Source organism: Cupressus sempervirens, chromosome 2 (assembly GCF_028749045.1).
Source record: "Cupressus sempervirens isolate cs-2001-9-10 chromosome 2, ASM2874904v1, whole genome shotgun sequence".
NCBI classification, from domain to species: domain Eukaryota; kingdom Viridiplantae; phylum Streptophyta; class Pinopsida; order Cupressales; family Cupressaceae; genus Cupressus; species Cupressus sempervirens.
The window spans coordinates 528674758-528698856 of NC_143119.1; the positions used below are offsets into that span (position 1 = coordinate 528674758).

The 24099-nt window shown below is 36.6% G+C and overlaps 1 protein-coding gene across 6 annotated transcripts in view; it reads right to left on the reverse strand.

The window, feature by feature from the left end:
* PYD1 (pyrimidine 1) overlaps positions 1-24099 on the reverse strand; it is a 50623-nt gene that overhangs the window by 18104 nt on the left and 8420 nt on the right. The gene's annotated exons all lie outside the window — the stretch shown is intronic.

Below are 24099 nucleotides of genomic sequence, written 5' to 3' on the forward strand. Positions count from 1 at the left end.
CGGCAATGGATTGGGTGTTGTTCTCCTGCAAGATGACCATCCTATTGCGTTCACTAGCAAAGCCCTCTCTGGTAAGAATCTAGCCCTCTCTACTTATGAAAAAGAAATGATGGCTATTTTGCATGTTGTACAGAAGTGGCGGCCATACCTCTTAGGGAGTCATTTTTGCATCAGAACCGATCACCAAAGTCTGAAATACTTCCTGGAACAACGGGTATCCTCTCCTACACAACAGAAATGGGTCAGCAAACTCATGGGGTATGATTATGAGATCACCTACAAGAAGGGTAAGGAGAATATAGTGGCAGATGCTCTTTCTCGCACATTTGATAATCAAGCTTCCCTTTCCGCTATTTCTATGCCCATTCCCAATTGGTTAGCGTCTGTTCAGCAGGGCTATGACAGTGACTCTTCTTTATCTCAAATCATTCACCAGCTAGCCAATAATCCTTCTGCTATACCACATTACTCTTGGGATGGTGCTTCTCTTCGATACAAGGGTCGGCTAGTGCTTCCTCAGAACCCAGCTCTACATCAGGCTATTTTTTATGAACTCCATGCTTCTCCTTCAGCAGGGCACTCAGGCTTCCTCAAAACTTATGAGCGAGCAAGGAGAAACTTCTTTTGGAAAGGGATGAAACAGACGATTCAACAGATGGTGGTTGAATGTGATACTTGCCAACGCCACAAGGGTGAAACGACCCTCCTTCCTGGCTTGCTCGAACCATTGCCCATCCCTACACGGATTTGGACTGATATTTCTATGGATTTCATTGAAGGGCTTCCTAAATCCGGTGGCAAGACAGTGATCTTGGTTGTGGTTGATCGTCTCTCGAAATATAGTCATTTTTGTGCCCTCAGCCACCCCTATACTGCCTCCTCTGTTGCACAAATCTTCATGGACCAGATATTTCGTCTTCATGGACTCCCTTCTTCTATTGTCTCTGATCGTGATGCAACTTTTACCAGTCATTTTTGGACCGAACTGTTTCAGAAAACTGGCACCAAACTGAAGATGAGTTCGGGCTATCACCCACAAACTGATGGTCAAACTGAAATTGTCAATAAATGCTTGGAAACTTATCTTCGTTGCTTCACTTCCGAACAGCAACATCAGTGGGCCAAGTGGCTCCCTTTAGCTGAATGGTGGTACAATACCTCTTACCACACTGCCTCTAAAATGACTCCATATGAAGCAGTCTATGGTCAGGCACCTCCAGTGCTCCTTCCCTACACTCCCAACAGCTCACCAGTCCAGGCAGTTGACATAGTTCTCCGCAGCAGGGATCCGATTCTTCGTACCTTACAGGATAATCTTCACATGGCCCGTAATCGGATGAAACAGCAAGCAGATCAACACCGTTCTGAGCGCTCATTTCAAGTTGGGGATATGGTTTTTCTTCGTCTACAGCCATACAAACAATCCTCCCTAAAGCTGAAAGGGCGTCATAAGCTGGCCCCAAAATTTTATGGGCCTTATAAGGTTCTGCAGAAGATTGGTTCAGTTGCTTATAAACTGGAACTTCCTCCTTCTTCCCGCATTCATCCAGTCTTTCATGTTTCTTGTCTAAAGAAAGTTCTGGGTACCACTATCAGAGCACAAACTACTCTCCCTGAAATGGATACGGAAGGATCCATTATCCTGGAGCCGGTGGCAATCATTGACCAGCGCACTCGCCAGCTTCGCTCTCGCTCCATCTCTGAGGTCTTGATTCAGTGGCATGGCATGCAACCAGAGGATGCTACCTGGGAACCCCTTCTTCAGATTCAACAACAATTTCCACACCTTAAGCTTTGAGGACAAAGCTTTTTTCTAAGGGAGAGGGGATGTTAGGAACCTGTGTGTTCCTTCTGTTTATTTTGTTAGAGTAGTGTTGTTGGACGCATATGCTTTATAAGTCGTCCCGTGAGTATATTTTATTATCCCACATGCATAGGTAGTATTACTTTTCTAGATCGTACCCAGTATATAAGAATAGGTTGAGGCCCTTGATGGACACGGACGAATTTATTGTATTGAGCTTGCTCAAAGGAGGTTACCCCCTCGAAGTGGCCTGCGATCAGTAGATTCATTCTGAGTTCTGCTATCACTTTGTATTCTGTTATTTCGAGCATTCGCACGATATTGCTATAAGGAGGTTCTTCACAAATGTCTGTTTGAGGCTCAGGTTGATTTTCCAAATTTTTTCACTGAATTGAATTTGTATGTAGCACCTCTTAGGTCTTACGATATTATTATAGATATTAATTGACTCAGTGAACATAACAAGCATTATGAGGATTAAACATAAAATTAAATCAAAACAGATATCTGCCATGCAACTTAAGAAATATGGAAGAAAAGGTTGTGAGGTTTTTGCAGTAAGAGTTGAAGACATGAGAGATCCTATAAACACCACTTATGGAGATGATTACATTCTTGAACATGGGGAAATCAGAGAAAAGTTTAAGGAATCTTTCGAAGAAAAGTATCCCTATCTAAAGAATTATCGAGATGTGTTTCCTGAAGTACTCCCCGATCTACCACCATCCTGCGTCTTTGATTTTACCATAGATTTGATACCAGGAGCAGAACCCATTTCTCGAGCACCATATCGAATGACTACCACAGAATTAATGGAGTTGCAAATACAATTACAGTATATGTTAAACAAGCAATTGATTCGGCCCAGTGTTTCACCATTGGGAGCCCCAGTATTGTTTGTTAGGAAGGACAAAACCATGAGATTATGCATAGATTACAGAATGCTCAATAAGGTTACCATCAAGAACTGGTATCCACTTCCTAGAATTGATGACCTTTTTGATCAAATGGAAGGCGCAACAATATTTTAAAAAATTGATTTGAGGTTAGAATATCACCAGCTCCGTATTGAAGATATTCACAAAACTGCATTTAGAACCAAGTATGGGCATTATGAATTTATAGTGTTAGCTTTCGGGTTAACCAATGCTCTAGCAATTTTTATGAACTTAATGAATAGCATATTCCAAGATTGCCTAGATAAGTTTGTGATGGTCTTTATAGATGATATTCTAATCTATTTAAAGAATGAGGAAGAACATTTGGAAAAAGTTTTACAAAGGTTAAGAGAACATGTATTATATGGAAAATTGTCTACGTGTACTTTCTATCAAAAGGAAATTCAGTATTTAGGGCACATTATATCAGCTCAAGGAATAGTTGTAGATCCGTCAAAAATCAAAACAATTAAGGAATGGCCTATACCTAAAATGTCACAGAAGTTAGAAGTTTCATAGTTCAATAGGAAGTTTGTCAGGAATTTCTCCAAAATAGCTTACCTGATTACATCACTTCAGAGAAAGGGAAGGAAATTTGTATAGACAGAAAAATGTCAATCAGCTTTTGAATACTTGAAAGAAAGTTAACCACAACACCCATATTAAGAGTACCTGACCCACAAAGGAAATTTGTTGTTATAACAGATGCATCAGGACGAGTAAGAGGTGTGCTAATGCAGAATGAGCAGGTAATTGCATATGGATCTAGGAAATTGAAGAATTATGAGCAAAATTACGCCCCTTATGATTTGGAATTAGTAGCTATTGTTCATACTCTTCAAATGTGGAGACATTACTTGATTGGAAAACCCTTTGAACTATGATCTTACCATCATGACCTAAAATATATTTTCACTCAACCAAATCTAAATGCTAGACAAAGAAGATGGTTGGAATTTTTAGCAGACTATGAATTTGACATAAGTTATATTAAAAGCAAGGAAAACAAAGTGGCAGATGCCTTAAGTAGGAGGAGACACATTTCTGCAATGGCTACTATAAATTTCAGATCAAGGGACTAGATTTTACAGCACCTAGAGTGTGACGAATTTTATGCAGAGATCGGCCTAGCTCTCATCAGGGACCTATAGGATTCCAAGTATTCAGAATTTAGGTTAGAAGAGGATGGATTGTTAAGATATCATAACAGGATTTATGTACCCAACAAAACTGAACTTCATTGAATGATTCTGGAAGAATCTCATTCAGCTCCATATTCAGGACACCCTAGGGTAACTAAAATGTTGTCAGATATAAAACCTCTATATTTTTGGAAAGGAATGAAAAGGGAGATAACAGAATTTGTGGCAAGATGCTTAGAATGCCAAAGAGTAAAAGTAGAACATCGATACCCCATCGATCTTTTGCACCCAAATGAAGTAACAAAATAGAAATGGCCAATAATTTCCATGGATTTTGTGCAAGGATTACCAATGACACAGAATAGACACAATACCATTCTGGTAGTAGTAGATAGATTGACAAAAGTTGCTCATTTTATACCAGGAAATCTAACTGATGGAGCACTAATGGAGCACTAGAAATTGCTTATAAATTCATAAAAGAAATTTTCAAATTACATGGAGTTCCAAAGAAAATTATTTCAGACAGGGATGCCAGGATAACTTCTAGATTTTGGCAAACATTATTTTCAGCACTAGGAACTAAACTACACATCAATTTAGCTTATCATCCTAAGACAGATGGTCAAACAGAAAGAGTAAACCACGTATTAGAAGATCTTTCGAGAGTTTACTGTATGGATCGATAATATCAGTGGGAAACATATTTACCTTTGGTAGAATTTGCTTATAACAATTCCTATCGATCCACCATTAAAATGGCCCCCTTTGAGGCTCTATATGGCCGCAAATATAGAACTTCGGTGAGTTGGAATCAATTGGAAGATAGAATTATTGTTGAGCCTGAAATGCTTAAGGAAATGGAAGAACGGATAATCCACATTTGTCAAAGATTGAAGGAAGCTAATGACAGACAGAAAAGTTGAAGGAAGCTAATGACAGACAGAAAAGTTATGCAAACACAAAAAGAAAACTTAGGGAATTCTTAGTGGGAGAAAAAGTACTATTAAGAGTAAAACCTTAGAAGAGTATTACCAAGTTATCCCCACGGTATGTGGGACCCTTTGAAATATTGGAAGTTGTGAACCCAGTAGCTTATAGAATTGTTTTACCACCAGCCCTTGCAATGATGCATGACGTCTTCCATGTGTCATACCTTAAGAAATACATTACTCATCATGATCATATAATTGATTAGAACCTATTACAGGTGCAAAAACCAAGGGTGGTAGAATTAGAACCACTCAGAATACTCGAGGTGCATAAGCTACGCTTACGAAACCGAGAGGTGACTCAATGCGAGGTCCAGTGGGATCAATATGCAAAGGATAATGTCACCTAGGAAGATTATCACAAAATCTTTCAAATACCCTCATCTTTTCTCCAAGGCTAGAACCTGAACATTTCTTTTCTTGAATTAATTTGATTAGATATTGTTTACAATTTTCTTGTGAAATTCATCGGGGATGATGAAAAATTTAAGGGAGAGGATATGTTACATCCCAAATTTTGACCTAGTTTTAAAATTGCTCATAGCCGTTGGATTTAACGGATTTTTCTTTTATGATCATGTGAAGTAGGTAGTTATTTATATCCGTTGTATTAACTGTTAATGAAGATGGTCATTAACCATTATTTTCTATATGATGTTTAGTAGTCTTTTGATTTTGGAATTATGGTTAATAATTTAAAGTCTTTTAAATGTTTATATGAAAATTATTATGGAAATGTTATTATGATGGAAGTGTTTCACGGGTGATTGCAGGAGAAGATGAAGGGAGGAAGCATTGCTAAACGGGATCATCAAAATGGGATACTTCTTTAGTCTAGCCAACAGGATTGACAGGTATGACTTTAAATTTCTTTGGTAAGGACCTAACGACTTGAACATAGGATATATCTGTGGGACCCGCATGAGCTATTGAATAAATAATTTAAGAAACATAAAATAATTTAATTAAAATATAAAACATACCTCAAAGGATTTAAAATGATCTTTCACCATATTATTATATATATATATATATATATATATATATATATATAGATATAAAAATGAAGTGGCACCATTATATTATTTTCTTATAATAAAACGATGCCACCTCACTAATATATTTACATGTACATATATAAATATAAATGATAAATTATGACCTTCCAACTCTTTTTCCATCTTTATTATTTTCCTTGTTTATAACCGATTAAACACTTGGCGTATTTAATTGACAAATATTATTTAAGTTACGGAAGCCAAAGAGTCTTTAAACCTTTTTATATCACGAGTCGAGAGAGACAAAGTTGCACGAGCACTCATTCTCATTTCTTCCTTTTAATATCGCATTTCTTCCCTACTTATTCGATTCATTTTCCCGGTCGATACGCTGCAAAAAACCTATTAGATACCTGCAATACCATTAAAAAAACCTTATTCATAGCAATGCCATTCTATACTCTGTTGTATATGCTTTTCTTGCTGAGGATATAAGTTTTTATACAATGTGGTGACGTCTACAAGCAACTAAAGAGGAGCTGATACAAATCAATTTGCAAACTTTAGACAATTCCAAATTTATATCAGGTCATGTGATAATCATTCCAGATTGTGTTATTCCAATGTTTTAAATCGATGTCCATAGCGGCCAGCTAGGCTTAGAGACTTCTTTCCTTTCCAAATTACTCTCACGTTACGTTATAACTTTGTTGAATATTCCATGTCATTTGTTATTGATTTTTTTTAACTTTCATAACAATTAGAATCATCATAGATAATTTCAAATAGAACCTTTTAAGAGAGAACTTTCTAAATGCAATAAAACCTTAATGAAATATATTGTATGGAAATCAGAATTCAATAATATTTTCAACTGGTCTCAAGAACATATTCTTCCAAGTCACAGTTTGTGATAAGATATACTAATCAATGAATCCTTTTAGAATTTATGCATAGACCAAATTGCTCAGAAGTTCCAAACACCTAGGATTCACAGGCTGTATAGCCATGTAAAGGTGAAGAGGTGGAATGACTCTGCAAGAACGCAGAAGTGGAATTAGATATGATTAAATTAATTAATTAACCATACTTAATAGCTCATGCTCATCCCTATAAATGTTTCCTGTTGTCAAGTCGAGCGTTCATGATCAGGTCATTGAACCCATCAGAAAACCTTGGCCAAGGTAGTATAAAGGCGTGTTTGTCATCTAATAATAACTTGATGTCAGTGGTGTCAGTTATGTAGACATGTCTGTTTCATAACTGTGCAGACATTCTAAACACCAAGATGCTCAGGTGGCTAGACTAAGAACATTTTAAGTCCGATCCCGAGGTAGGGAGGGTCTTTCTAATTCAATAGATTGTGTGGGGATAAGTATGGTCCAAGGTTGGAAGGTTAAGCCAATGTTAATGCTTCTCCTCTTATCAAAAGCCGAGGCTTGCACAACTAGCTAAAGGCCCTCCGGATGATATTTGTATGTTTCTTTTCTTCTTTTCTTGATAAGCATTTATTTGTATGTAGAAAGGATAGTTAATTGATAACTTAGTTATTTCAGTTAATCATTGATACAGTTATTTTCAATTGATCATTAATACAGTTATTTTCAGTTAATCGTTAATCGTTAATCTAGTTATTTCAGTTAATCATAAATACAATTATGTTCAGTTAATTGTTAATCTAGTTATTTTAGATGATCATGGATACAATTATTTTCAGTTAATTGTTAAACTAGTTATTTTCAGATGATCATTGATATGGTTATGGTTATTTCAGTTAATTGTTAAAACAAGTAATGTCATATGAAAAGGATTTCAGTTATCTATTCAATAAATGTTGAAAAATCTTTATATAAACTGTCTTTGTTTTTTATATGAAAAAAAACCGTTTGTTACACTAATGAACTGTTATGCTCCATGGTTCAACAAGTATTCATCTATCTAGGAATGTTGTGGTCTAGATATCCTTGATTCACATGGAACTTCATCCCATGAATCATAGTCCCCTCAACCGTGATAATTTTCTAATTAGTGGAGAAACCATCTCAGCACACTCTACTCCTTCTAATCCAATATGACCAAGATTCTTAGAAGCAAACTGAAACATAACATCTATCTTCTCCTTCTCAGACGGATGTGCCACAATCCCTCTTGTTATGGAAGGGTACTCATATTTTCTAGCATGCCTAATGTACCATTCTTCTTATCCTACAAGAACATTCTTGGAGACGAGAAAAGATCAAGGCAAAATGGCTCTTTATAGTATGTATTGATATACAAATAAGAGGGAGATACTATAATGAGTAGATAAATGTAATACTCAAGGATAATAAATACTTATCTACACATTAACATCCTTGCCACAAGTTTCTCTAATGCATCAAACCATAAAATGCCTTCATATAAGCATTTTTTTCGAATAATTTGTGAAGTAAATACACTCTCAGATAGTCTTGAGAGATGTCTCCCCCTTGAACCATATCGTCTCTAAGGATGGTTCAACTTGGAACTCTGATAGTGTCTTTTCTCTAATATCTTTCCTCTAAGAATGGAACAAATTGAAATGGAACATTGGTTATGATTCCCACCACAATGTATAATTCTCACACTTATATCATTGAAAAGTTTTGCATCATATCAAATATGGAAAATTTCTTTCTTTCCCTTTTCTTCTTTGCAAAACCATCTCTGGCAATTAAAGAAAAGAACAAGAGCATAATAAAGAAAATAACTCTTATATTCCATGCATGGATTAGTTACGAGATTGACTTCAATATGCAAATAAATGCTATAATCAAGAGATAGTGAGCTTATCTCATTATTTGGAAGCAATTAGAACAAGCTTTCAACACTAGCAGAGAATCACATCATTATTGTAATCAGAGTCCCTAAGGCCTCCCATAGAACTCAAGAACTCATGTATTGCACAGTCAGTTACTACAGTATTCATCTTCCTTCTGTAATTTATCTAGAGGTTGTTATTTGCCTCGGACCTAATCACATACTCATGGTTATGTGCCTTCCCTGGTTGACTGTGACTTTCAGCTTATCTCATGAATGCTGCTCAGGAATATCTGTACTGATCAAACGGAGTTGCCAGCAAGGAAGCAATGGACTCACATGTTTTTCACCTTAGCGACTTCCTCTTTAACAACCTCCAAACATTATTTTATACAGCCTGATAAACTCCAAAACACTCAGCAACGTCTTATTAACCCAATTAATGACTGGGATGTGTTATTTTAATCTCAATTTCTCTGTTGGAAAGTCTCCCAATCACCATGGACTCATTTGTTTTTTAATACAAAACTTGAGCCCATACACATCGTTTCTGTGTTCATCTTTAGCCACATCATTTTAACTCTGAATTTCGTTATCAAAAAGATACTTGATATTTGCTTTGTTGGCTGTGTACACTTTGTTCCTTGGCATCGATAAGTCAGAAGCCATTGAAGCTCTTAATCACACTTAAAGATCTGAATGCTTAAGACCTTTCAAATCAATGAACTTTTGCAAATCTCCAATAGGCAGTCATCAAGCAATATACTCTCTCGAGATCATTGCTCATATTCACTAAATCTGATTGATCAAAAGAAAAGACATCATCTGCACACAATGTGATAGACATTTTCACATTACCATAGATATACCTGACATCTCCATATGTATAGAAGATGCAATCTAGGTCTTATTGAATCATATTATAAGATGAAAAATTATTCTGATTTTAAGAAATTTGCAAGCATCGACAATCATACTAGGAGCAGACACAGATACACATGATGCTAGAGTACATCAGCATGTCATCTATATCATTGTATGGTGGTGTAACAACAAATATTCATGCCTATGAAGAGACATGTCCCTTGAAGGGACATGTCTATTCATTAATTTTATATATATATATATATATATATATATAGAGAGAGAGAGAGAGAGAGAGAGAGAGAGAGAGAGCCTTATATATAATAAACACATTATATCTCATATATAATTATTCATAGGTTTATCTGACTAAAGCTATAAAACATTAATAGTTATTTCTTACACATCCTTTTATATCAAAATTTTCAAGTGCTATATGAATTTGCAAGTCCTGGCCACCCCACAACTCCCACAAACCTAGGCCCTTGGTCCCCGATCCCTGTAAAGAAATTCTTTGGAACTATAATTAAAAAGGTACAACCAATCAAAAAGAGTTATCAACATATTTATTTCTAATTTTTAAATCCTTTTACTCTTAAAACAACATAAATGGCAATGATTATTTACTGACTCACTCTCTCCTCTTCCAAAATGACATCTAAATGAAGAAAACATGAATATGGATCAGGCCCAATGGCAATTATATTCAGCCCATGCATTATTTATGTATGTAATAGATGTCTCAAGGTATGTTTTAAGTAAAATGTAATAACCTGTTCTAGAACGTCTCTTTTTTTAATATGATAATGCTAACTCAATAATAATTGTAATATTAGTCATACAAAATATTGTTGCAGAAAATGCACTTTGGTAATAATTTGACTTGGAAGCTAATAATTTTTCTCTTGAAAAACAAGATACTCGTCCCTTAGTTTTCTATTCTATCTTCTTCAAACTGCAACGATTTCCTCTTGTATTTCTTCTTAGAAAGTGCTTTCAGATCTGCCATAATCAGGGGTTTTCATCCCTAGTTCAACAATGGAAAGTAAGGATTTTTATCCGTAATCATACAATCAGGAGTTTCATCCTAGGATTGGTTCAATATTTAATCATTTTAATTCCTCCACAAAGAAAATCTATAACGTCTTGGTCAATTGATGTCCTCCTTCCCTTGTTTGGACTCCCTTGAAAATATATTATTTCTTCAACAGTCATAACTCTTCAAAATATCCCTTGACTGTTCTTTATTATTTTTATTTAAATGGATAATTAATTATCTCCTCACATAAGGCAGACCAAGGAGTATTCTATCAGTGTTTGATGCCTTCATAAATGAGGCATATATTATTTGATGTCCCTTAATAGTATACACCAAAATAATCTTCTGCAATTTATGATTAGCGATTGAAGACTATGGATAAAAAACATGATTTAATTTGGAGTCTTTTATGACTTGGCAGGGATTAATCTTATTTTCATTTCAAGGAGGGGTATTAAAGGGTCCACCCAAAGATTTCTTGTCCTTGTGCAATCACAACTAAGATGCCGAAGATCTTTTCTGCAATCGATTGACTCTTCCTAGGGTTACCAAGATCCCAAATCAATCTTGGACATACACACAGTCTTTTAAGTGATGCAGTACATTTCATTGACTATCTATTTGTTTGCAAACCTTGTTGAACAACTGTCTTTGATAAGTAGGAGATTTTTCCACAGCAAGTCAAATTGTGATATTGCTATCAGGATTTAACTGTGTAGTTTTTTAGTCAAACTCATTGACCCATATTTCATGAGTAGTGGGTGAATGAGTTTGCTGAAAAACTACACAATTAGATCCTGATAGCAATATCACAACTTTGTCTTTCTTGTCTTCAAATACTTTTGCTTGATGATTCATTTTACCTAGCAAAACTTGTCAAACCATACCTAAGTCTACTAATTGTTCTTTCCCTGGTATGCCACTCTGTTATTATCACAAGTTGCAAAATTCGCACCAGAAAATGTTTCTGCCTTTAACTCAAATAATGGGCTATCCCAATAAACAAATCTCTCTGTATCCATATCAAAAAGTAGGTTATCTAATGCCCAATGAATAATTTGAAAATTATTCCTATTATTCGATTGGAAATCAAATTTCTGTTAAGACCATTCATATTGGCCCAATGCTGAAAAATCATATTCTAGATTAATCACTTCCAATTCCCAGCCAATGCCATTTTTTTTAACTTGCTTACCAGTGATAGTGACTATCAAAATCATTTCTTCAAGTTATTCTTGGTCATCCAACACATCCTTGATAAAAACAATTACCGTGTCAGAAATAAAGAGATCACCCAAAAGTTCATCTTTCATAAACCTTTCAAACACTGTTTTGGCTATTTGTACCAAAACAACTTGTTTTCTTGAAGTTTGAGAAATGAACATAGAGAAATTTAATAGGTAAATTTGCAAAAGCTTTATCAATAACGATGATATTGAACTTATTACAAACTTCACCCTTCATGTATTTTGAATTATAACCTGGATCCCACACTATTATGTTCCAACAGTTTTGAGTCATAGGATCCATGTATTCTTTACAACAAGTTAAATTTCATTTTACTCCTTTTCAAATGTCTTTCATAGTGACATACGTGGAATATATCTGTGCTATCACTCCCATAATTGGAGCTGAAACAGTACAAGTATTTTGTGTACTTGCCTTCTTTAGCTGAATTGGTAGTTTTTGAGGGATTTACTTCAAAAAAAACATCATTATAACTTACGATTTCAGCATTAGAATCAATTAAGAAATCCTCCAGAACTGTGTGCTATTCAACCTGGCTACTCTAACAAATCAACTATATGCAGCAAAATTTCATCTTTTGGGAAATAAAAGTGGTCCTATTGGCATAACTGGTGCAGTGATGGTAGGTGATGTATGGTGTTTTCATTTTACAGATTTGGTTCAATGATGATCAGTTATTGTGTTGTCATTGATATCAAGTATTGAACTAATGTTCCTAGTATGTTGTTGAGTATAACTATGATGAACAAGGTGTTGTAATGTGTTCCAAGAGTATCGATCCTTATGAGACTTATGGGTGTTCTATAAATGTCGAATGTATGACTGCTACTCTTGAAGTAATGATTTAAGCACCTTATGATCAGATGAAGGTTGACAATGCAAATGCTAGAACAATTAGTGATAGGCAATAGGTGATTTGACTGTTTTGTCAAATCTTTGAAAAGTTAAGTGGATTGGTCACAGCAGAAGGTAAACAATGGTCCTTAGATGCTATGATTGTGACCACAACTCATTTGGATGACAGGTGAGCAAGTATTATAGCGATGAACAAAGTTTTTGGATAAAGTGTTTGTGTTTTTGAGCTACCATTGGTAGATCTTGGATTGGTGACCGGTATGGATGATGAGGCAAGTACAAATGAGTTGGTCGCAATGTAGTGACATATCTTAGGAGGTGATGATCTAGCATTCAAGTGACCAATGCAGACGTGCCATAAAGAGTCTAGAAGAAGGTTTGTTTGGTCAAAATGTGTTTGATTGTTCTTCATGAATTCAAATGTAAATTTAATTGTGGGAAGATGTGGTATAGGAAACTTTTGTACATGGCGATATGTGTTTAGGTTTCAAATTCAAATTGAGACGTGTTCAGGAAAGTCTAAGGTGGTGGAACATTTTAGGGTTTAACGAGCATTATATATTTGATGAAGGTGAAAGAATTGTGTTGATCATGTAAAGGCCATGAATGTTAAGGGGTGATCAAGCTAGGACATAGTTGAGTATAAAGTGAACTGATTCTCTGGATTACAGTGGATCTAATCAGACAAAGAAGTTGTTGTTTTAGAAGATCTTGTTGATGCTTGGTAGCTTCTATCAGATAAACATATATATGATTATATGAGATATAAATTTATGAGAGAAATATATATATATATAGGTATGTATGTATGATTAAGAATATTATTATATTAATTATCTAATAACGAATAGACTTACCTTCAAAGGGACATGTCCATTCATGGTTTATACTCAATATAAATGTAAGTGATTGTTGCATTTTGAAAACACATACCAAATATTATGGCAGTGCTTACTACATTTGCAGCGATCCTTGAAACTCAACATGGTATTAGAGCCTAGTTCCTTTGAAGAAAGCTTTACCACTAAAAGGAAGATTTTAAAGACCTGAATACTATAAGGATAGAGATTGCAGAAAATTTGCTATGCAAATGTGACGAGAAAAGTATAGATGGATGTGATAACAACTATGAGTTATATTTTTTATAATGTGCAATCTGATACAAATGAGATAGAAATGATAATTTTCTCATTATAGCATCAGCATTGAAAGACACATATGCAAATCGATATACAAATCTGAAGTATATAATCAAAATTTGTTGTTACACATTTTTAATGGCATCGGCTCCTCGATATCTAATGGTTCATAATGATGCAATCGAGTGTCCTGATCAACATCGTCATGAATTGGTCCTGTGATCTCAAATGAATGCTTGAAAGACCACTGGCAACTGTGTCAACAACTGGAACAAATAGTATATGACACTGAAGACCTTATAGATGGTTGCTATGTGTATGGAAATGCACTATGTATGCCAAGTAATAATGTCGATGAATTACATCTCTCGTGCATGTATAAAAAGAAGATTGTAGAGGTTATGAATAGTTGTTTATGTAATTTAATGACTGGATTAATGATATGGTTCTGTATCTATTCGTGCATTGGAGTCTCTATGTTGTTGTTGTCATAGATTTAAAAATTGCCCCTGATTGTTTTCTTTAGTAGCGTACTCTTGAAGGTTATCACAGATATATGATATATCAACTTATTGATGCTTGGAATAGAAATTACAAAAAAATTTAGAACACCAAGGCAAGGAAATTGCAAGAAAAGAATTGAGTGCAGATTAACCCTTGTGATCTCCAAATTTATCTTGAGAACAACTTGGAATGTGAGGATTAAGTTACAAGATACTAAATCAAAGAGGACTCTTTTAGCCTGATGTCGTTCTTCATGCAGATTCCATATCCAAAGAGTTTTTTGATAACCAGATGAACATTATAAGACGTGATTAAAGAAGGAACACCATTGAGCAACTATGGAAAGTCAAGCCTCGATAATTTGAATATCGACATTCTTAGAACATTTAAGATAAAATAAGACAAGGACTCGATGTGATTGAGGATCCCACCACAATATGGACAAGGAAGAAATATGAAAGCATCAGGTCCATATTTAAAGTCGACATGGCTCTTAGATGTTTCCACAAAATGATTGAAACTACTTCATTGTTTGAACATGTTGGGCATTGTGTAATCTCCCAGCACTTTCCTTCCCAAACCTAGCGTACCGCCTTCTTTGAACAAACCTTCAGTTGTCTATTTCCCAAGCATCTTCCTTACTCGACATGTCTCCACCCCACAAGCATATCTAATAGGGAAGAATGAGAAGGTAGCTTATAAGGAGAATAAATGGCAGAAAGTATGCACCATATAGCAGGGACGTAAGGCAGGCCATAACATAGTGAGGTATTGGGTTGAGGAACATGGTAACCAGTGATGAAATAAGACCATGCCATGATGTGGAGATAATAACCCCAACACCATACTCTACTTGAACCGCATATCAAGCAAAGTGTTAGGCGGGGCAATTAAAAGGAGTTCAACCCTTAAGGATCGGACAACGCCCACATTACTAGAGGGTAAAGGTAAGTGGACACAGCATTTGCAAGTATGCCACATTAGGCGTGAATAGTATTATGAATTTGAATTTGTTCTCACAGATATAATATTAATTAGGATGTTACTAATTAATTAGATATTTGTTCTTGTAATGTGGTTATTAATAAGGAAATAATATGTTCAAAATATAGATTAAAATATATATATTGAGGATTGAATATATGCATATATGTTCAAATCATATATTTAAATTAGATATTTATCTATATTTTAATGATGTTATATAATTATGTAAAAATACTTGTTTTCCTTGGGTATTATTGCAATCTCTCTCTCTTAGTTTTATTTTAATACACTATAAGAGCTACTTGCCTTGATATTTTCTTGCGAGAATGTTCTTGTAGGAAAAGGAGGATTGATATCAAGTTCAGAGGGAGTTTAGTACTTCATCAGAAGCATTATTGGATGAGGAGCTCAGAAGATTGATGTTCATAAGGAGTCTGACACATTCGTCTGAAGGAGCGGATGGAGGATATATTTCAGTTGATCTTTGGTGATCTCGGCCATATTGACTCAGAGGGAGTAAAAAAAATTGAGTATATGGTGAATGTCTTGCATATCAACATTCTGGAAGGTCATGACTTAGACAGTATTTGGTGAATATCATTGATATTCTAGGAGGCCAATACTATTGATATTAGATGTGATATCAAACCTTATTTTGAGTATTTGGTGAATATCATTGATATTCTAGGAGGCCAATACTCTTGATATCAGATGTGATATCAAACCATATTGAGTATTTGGTAAATAGGATATGTTGATAACCTGGGAGACCAATACTCTTGATATTGAATGTGATAATCAAAATGATGGATATCTTTTGATCAAAGATATCCTTAATTTTGCTAACTTAATATTACTTTTGAGGTAATATATGTGTTTATCCTCCCTAGCTAAGAGGGAGTGTTGATGTTTGGTAGCTTCTATCAGATAAACATATATATGATTATATGAGATAGAAATTTATGAGATATATATATATATATATATATATATATATATATATATATATATATATATATATATATATATAGGTATGTATGTATGATTAAATATATTATTATATTAATTATCTGATTAACGAATAGACATGTCCCATGAAGGGAGAAGGGACATGTCTATTTATGGCTTATACTCAATATAAATGTAAGTGATTGCTGCATTTGGAAAACACATACCAAATATTATGGCAGTGCTTACTACATTTGCAGTGATCCTTGAAACTCAATAGATCTTTCTACTTGTTGTTCCCTAAATAGTTGCTGCAGTAAAATCTCTTAACCAAGTGGATCCTAATAGGTCATTTATTGTAAATCCTTTAACAGGGTTATAAGTCCCTGATTTAGCAGGTTCCTAGAGGTTGGATTTTGTCATCTCATCAGCACGACCCCAATGAGTTGACGTGTGGTTTTGGGGGTCTTTGATATGGATTTTCTATTTGTGGACTTACTATTTTTAGTAAGTCACTTTTGGCCAGTTTCTATTTTGGTCAAGGAGGTTTTGGCAATGTTGGTTACTGTTCTTCTTACTTTTGGGCTATGGTTGAAAGGATTCAGTGAAATCATATTTATTGCAATTATAGTGGGACTTAATGATTATTTAATGCATTGGTGATTGATTATGGTGCTCTTAATACAAAGTGTTTGAATGTTATATTATAAAGCAAGGTTTAAGTGAGGAGTGTCAAGGTGAAGCCAAGTTGCACAAGGTCTATATAAAGATGACTTCATTTCGAGGAGAAAGGCATCTTGAATATTATATATTTCTTGCTCTTTCCACTACCTAAGGGTTTTGAAGAAGTTTTGAGTTTTTCCCATCGATAATTGTGCTGAGGTAAACAATTATCCCAATCTCCAACTATATTGACTGTGGCTCTAGAGATTAATTATTTTGAAGAAAATCGTTAATGTTGGGTTTGCAAATTGGCAATCAAATTTACACAGCGATTGCAAGATTATAATGTTGTGGCGACTCCTCTAAAAGCAGCGTCTGAGATTTCTAGGAGCCACGCTTAAAGTGTTGTTGTTGTTCTCCCAAGGTGGTAGGCGGATTGTGTCATATCCTAGCCGACAAAACCAAACTATAGCCTAGAAGTTATAACGCTGACATGAGCCTGCAAACAAGTCTTCACTAGACGTTATCACTTGGTCATCGATTCATTGCTGGTGTAACACGCACAGTAATTAGTCCATTCTCTATTCCTCAATTTGGCATCAGCATTCTTACATCGTATATTGCGTGAGGGATCATCTAATTGCATAGCGTGGACCTTTCCTTTTAGCCGGAAAGGGCTAGATTGTGGTCTACAAATTTGATTAGGTTCTACCATTTTTTTTAAGAAAGGAAATTTAGTTATGATAATTCCATTATTTCCTTTTAATTACATGTGATGTTAAGAGGTTAGTTGATGAGGAAAATTGTTTGTATTCACTATATCTATTAAATATCAAATAAAATCAAGAACTTTGTTCTCTGTTTCTTGGTAATTCTATTGGAGTCGACTTGGGGTCATTACAATGGTATCAGAGCGGTTTCCTACCAGCCTACAGAAATTGGGCTCAAAATTTTCAAAAGAATATTTTTGTTGTTCTACATCTTGAGATATGGAGGGTGATAGAAGGTTTTTGCCAGGCATGCACTACACCCAACGGGATCAAAATGTACCTCCCAGAGAGGGAGAGCCAGAGATTCAGTTTGGCTCAGTGGGCAGTCCGGGTGGTTCTGGTAGCTTCAGACAAGGTGCTACAGATGCTCAAGCATTTAGGAATATCGCAGCTAGGCAACAACAAATGACAAGTGTTTTCCAACACTTGTGTCACACCTTGCAGTAGTTAGCTTTGCCTCGAGATTGGGGAAGTGAGAGGGATCAAGATGTTTCTGTTGGTTCTCATAGGTCACATGTGGATGTGAGGCCCAGGGTTGATGACAGGCACAAGATCGAGGATCATGTCAAGATAGATGACAAGGTGGATAGGACAGGCTATATTGGTGCTCAGGACAGGCCACAGAGACCCACTTTTCTGAGACTTGAATTAGATGCAGTTAGCACTACTTCTAATGTTGCTCCATTTGTTGATGATGCACTGGCTCATTTTCATGAGTGGGATGCTCTTCCTTAGACAGTAAAGGATAACTAGAATTTTGATAGATATCTGACACAAAAACGTGAGCATTCCAAGGGTAGGCCTACTACTGACAGATAGCAGCCCAAGTATATTGAGCTCCAGCAGGCAACTGGTAAGATGACATTGGCTCATTTTGATGGGACCGGTAGAGTGATGGCTAGAGCTTGGGTCCACAAGCTCGACACCTACCTTGCATTGCGACCTATGACTGAGGAGGATGCCATCAGGTTTGTTGCACTACACCTTGATAGAGTTGAGCATGATTGGTGGTATCATGGTTTAGTATTTGTCCATCATGATCAGATCATATCGTACTAGGAGTTTGCTGACAGGCTGATAGAATGTTTTGACAAGAAGGATCCTGAGGTATATTTTAGGGAGTTGGCTCAGTTATGACAAATAACTAGTTTGGAGGCATTCATCAATGAGTTTAAGAGGTTGTTAGTGATGGTGTATGATATATCTGAGCGAAGGAGGGTTATGCTCTTCATTGAAGGTCTTGTTGAGCCACTCAAAGGGTGGGTTAAGTCATTAGATCCCCCTTCGTTGCAGAAGCCAATGAAAAAGGCTCATAACTTAGAGGCTTCTACACTTAGAGGCAAGTTTGTCCCAAAGCCTGCTACATCCTCCTATGATAGTGCACCACTCCAGAGAGAGAAGAAGACTAAGGGTAAGCATCTTGCTGCAGCACCTTTGAACTGGGAAACCATTAATGATCTGAGGAGGAAGTTGTGTTTCTATTGCAAGGGTCCTTATGATGTTGACCATGACTGTCCTATGAAGCCTAAGGGTAAAAATAGGATGATGGAGTGATTCTATGATGATGATAGTAGTGCTGATTTTCAGGAGCAATATGGGGATTATGATCAGGATCAGCATAGGAGTGATGATATTGATGATGAGGTGGATGACTCCAACCTCAAGGTAGCTTACTTATCTGGTATGAGGAAGGAGGGAGCTTTCAGGATGCGTGGGCTCATTGTTGGACAGTGTATTGTTGCTTTATTTGATACTAGAGCTACTCACAATTTTATAAATGCACAATTCGTAACATGAGAGGTATGTTGACTAAGGATTTTGAGGGCCTATAGGTACAAGTAGCTGATGGTTACACTTTAAAGTGTAACAAGATGATTATAGATCTTCCTGTGAAACTCAATACATATACCAACTCTACTGATTTTTATGTGGTAGACATGGGGGGAATAGATATAGTCCTTGGTATGACCTGGTTACACGCACTTAAATATTTACTTAAGTGTGGAGAAAATGTAGATGAGATTTATTAAGGACGGGCAGCCCCAAGTTCTTAAAGCAATCCGTAATGATGAGCTGAAGCAGATCTCCGTTAGGCGCATGTAGCACATGGTTCGACATGAGAATGTTATTGATTGGGCAGTGGAGTGCAGGATTATGCCTACTCAAAAGAATATTGAGGAGACAAAATATCATCCAAATATCCAGCAGTTAAGAATTAGAGATTCTAAAGTGTTTAATGATTTACCCCTTGGTAGGCCACCTGATCGTGGGATTAAGCATATTTTTGAGTTTGAGGAGGGCACTAAGCCTATTATGATTACTCCTTATCGCCATCCAAAAAGGCTCAAAGATGAGATTCAAAAGACCATATAGGAGCTACTTGATCAGGGGCATATTAAGCCAAGTAAGTCCCCATTGGCTTCTTCAGTTGTTTTGGTGAAGGATGGCACCCTTCGAATGTGCATTGACTACCGAATGCTGAATAAGAGGACCATTAAAAATCGGTATCCAATTCCACGGATTGATGAGCTCATTGATGAATTGCATGGGGCTGAGTATTTTTCGAAGATTGATTTGAGATTCGGCTATCATCAAATCCGGGTCAGAGAGCAAGATACAAAGAAGACAACATTCAGATGTCATTGTGGGCATTTTGAGTTTTTGGTCATGACTTTTGGTCTTACCAATGCTCCTACCACTTTTCAGCTTACTATAAACAAGGTGTTCCATAGTCAGCTCCGCAGGTTTGTGTTGGTCTTCTTTGACAACATTCTGATTTGCAGTAAGACTTGGGACAATCATGTTATTCATTTGGATAAAGTCTTGGGTATATTGGATAGGGCTTCCTTGTATGCCAAGGAGTCCAAGTGTGCTCTCGGTATGACAGAGTTACTTTACTTGGGACATATTATTAGTGCTGATAGAGTTCGCATGGACCTAGATAAGATCCGTGCTATTGTGGAGCAGCCTACACCTTAGACCCCGACACAGTTGAGAGGGTTTATTGGACTTTGTGCCTTTTACCGTAGTTTTGTAGCTAATCTCTCATGACATGCTACTCCCCTTATAGATTTGACCCGTAAGGGTGCTTTCCAGTGGTTGGCTCAGGCACAGGAATGTTTGAGAAGTTTAAGACAAGTATGACTTCATGTCCAGTGTTGGCTTTACCTGATTTTTCTAAGCCTTTCGATTTGCATTGCGATGCTTCCAGAGAGGGCATTGGTGTTGTTTTGTCCTAGGATCGACATCCCATAGTTTTTGAGAGCAGGAAATTGCGGGATCTAATAGAACTTTTAGTATTTATGATAAGGAGATGTTAGCTATCATGCATGCTTTGGCTAAATTCAAGCAGTATTTGGTAGGCAACAAGTTTTGTATTAAGACTGACCACAATAGCTTGAGACATTTCCTAGAGTAGAGGGATTTGAATGAGAGACAGCAGAAATGGGTCAACAAGCTACAGTCTTATGATTTTGATATCTCCTATATCAAGGGGACTCAAAATGTAGCCGCGGATGCTCTTTCAAGGAGACCTCACCTTTGTGTAGTATCTGATATTTTAGAGGATTGGAGTCATTTAATTATAGCCAAGTATGCCACGGGACCTATGGGCAGTAGGTATTGTGGATGGTAGTATTTAGGATGATAGATATTTGCTTTCAGGAGAGTTGATAATCTACAAAGGGAGGATATATTTGGTTCCTTAGTCAAAGGTGCGTAAGATTATCTTGCAGTCATTTCATGATTCTCCTATGGTCGGTCACCTTGGTTTTTTAAGACTTATAGACTGGTTCGAGAGAGATTTACATAGAAGGGATTGAAGACTGATGTTCATCACTATGTCTGTGAGTGTTCGGTTTGTCAGCAAAACAAACATGAACACACATATCCTACTGGTTTAGTATAGCCACTTCCTATTCCTGAAAGGAAGTGGGAAGGGATCTCCATGGACTTCATAGTGGGCTTACCCAAAGCCCAAGGACGGGATTGCATATATGTGGTGGTAGATAGACTCATGAAGTATGCTCACTTCCTTCTTATTACCACTACCTATTCAGTCGTGCAGTTGGTTGAATTATTTTTCAGAGAGATCTTCAGGTTGCATGGTTTACCTAAAACCATTGTGAGTGACCGTGACAGTAGATTTATGAGTCATTTTTGGCAAGAGATTTTTGGATCGTGTGGGACTGAGTTGACTCCTAGCACCAACTACCATCTCCAAACTGATGGACAGACGAAAATAGTGAACAAGTGGATAGAAGGATATCTGCAAAATTATGTCTCTTCTCAGTAGAAGGCTTAGGTAAAGTGGATTCACTTATGTGAATATTGTTACAATTCCACTCACCATATGACTACTCAGATGTCGCCTTTTAGGGCTCTATACGAGTATGATCCACCTACTTTTATAGATTTATTATGTGGTGATAGCAGAGTACCGAGTGCAGACATTTTTTGCAGGACAGTCAAGATGTAGTGAGATCCTTGAGAGATAATATATAGAGAGCACAAAATTAGCAAAAGCAATATGCTGATCAAAAGAGAATAGTTCGGACTTTCTAGGTGGGTGACATGGTCTACTTGATGCTACAACTGTATCAGCAGTCTTCGATCAAAAAGAGTGGGGCTGAGAAATTTAAGCCGCATTATTATGGTCCCTTTTGGATTGTGCGGCGAGTTGGTGAGGTGGCATATGAGTTGCAGTTGCTTGATCATAGTAAAGTTCATAATGTGTTTTATGTTTCACGCCTCAAGGAAGCTTTGGGCCATCATGCAATACCTTCTCCTGTATTGCCTCCGTTGGGTGATGAAGGAAGATTGGAGTTGATTCCAGAAGTAATTCTTGATGCTAGAGAAAGGCAGTTGCGACGGAGGACCATTCGTGAATTTTTGGTTAAGTGGTAGGATCTTCCAGATGAGGATGCCACTAGGGAGCCTGAGGATATTTTAGAGCATCCCGGATTGTGATTGCTTGAGGGCAAGCAATCTTGGGGAGGGAGGCCTGTAATGTCCCCAATTTAGTAAGTTCCTGGAGGTTGGATTTTGTCAGCTCATCAGCACGACCCTTGTGAGTTGACGTGTAGTTTTGGGGGTCTTTGATATGGATTTGCTATTTGTGGACTTACTATTATTAGTAAGTCACTTTTGGCCAATTTCTATTTTGGTCATGGAGGTTCTAACAATGTTGGTTACTGTTCTTTTTGCTTTGGGGCTATGGTCAAAAGGATTCAGTGAAATCATATTTATTGCAATTATAGTGGGACTTAATGATTATTTACTACATTGGTGATTGATTATGGTGCTTTTAATACAAAGTATTTGGACGTTATATTATAAAGCAAGGTTTAAGTGAGAAGTGTCAAGGTGAAGCTAGGTTGCACAAGGTCTTATAAATATGACTTCATTTCGAGGAGAAAGGCATCTTGAATATTATATATTTCTTGCTCTTTCCACTGCTTGAGGGTTTTGAAGAAGTTCTGAGATTTTCCCATCGATAATTGTGCTAAGGTAAACAATTATCCTAATCTCCAACTGTATTGACTGTGGCTTTGGAGATTAATTATTTTGAAGAAAATCGTTAGTGCTAGGTTTGCAAATTGGCAATCAATGTACTCATCAATTGTAAGATTATAATGTTGTGGCGGCTCCTTTGAAAGCAACGTTTGAGATTTCTGGGAGCCATGCTTAAAGTGTTGTTGTTGTTCTCCCAAGGTGGTAGATGGATTGTGTCATATTCTGGCCGGCAGAACCAAACTACAGCCTGGAAGTTATAACGCCCACGTGAGCCTGCAAACACGTCTTCATTGGACGTTATCACTTGGTCACCAATTCATTGCTCGTGTAACACACAGGGTAATCAGTCCATTCTCTATTCCTCAGTTTGGCGTCAACATTCTTACATTGTATACTACGTAAGGGATCAGCTAATTGCATAGTGTGGGCCTTTCCTTTCAGCCGGCAATGGCTAGATTGTGGTCTGTAAATTTGATCAGGTTCTACCATTTTTTTAAGAAAGGAAATTTAGTTATGATAATTTCGTTATTTCCTTTTAATTACATGTGATGTTAAGAGGTTAGTTGATGAGGAAAATTGTTTGTATTCGTTATATCTATTAAATATCAAATAAAATCAAGAACTTTGTTCCCTGTTTCTTGGTAATTCTATTGGAGTCGACTTGGGGTCATTACAAGGGTGGCACTTTAACTAGTGTTCTTGGTCCTCTAACAAGGCTACTTTTAACAAGGCAAAGCTCCAAACAGGGCTAGAGATAAATCATGTGTTCCACGGAGATGCATCCACTAGGTTTTCTGCCCCGTACTACAAAATGGGGACATAGGTACCATTTTTCAATGTACCCTGTGCTATGCCGAAACAACAATTTTGGGTACCATCCCGGAAATGCGGTTCCCAATTCAACAAGAAATGGGGG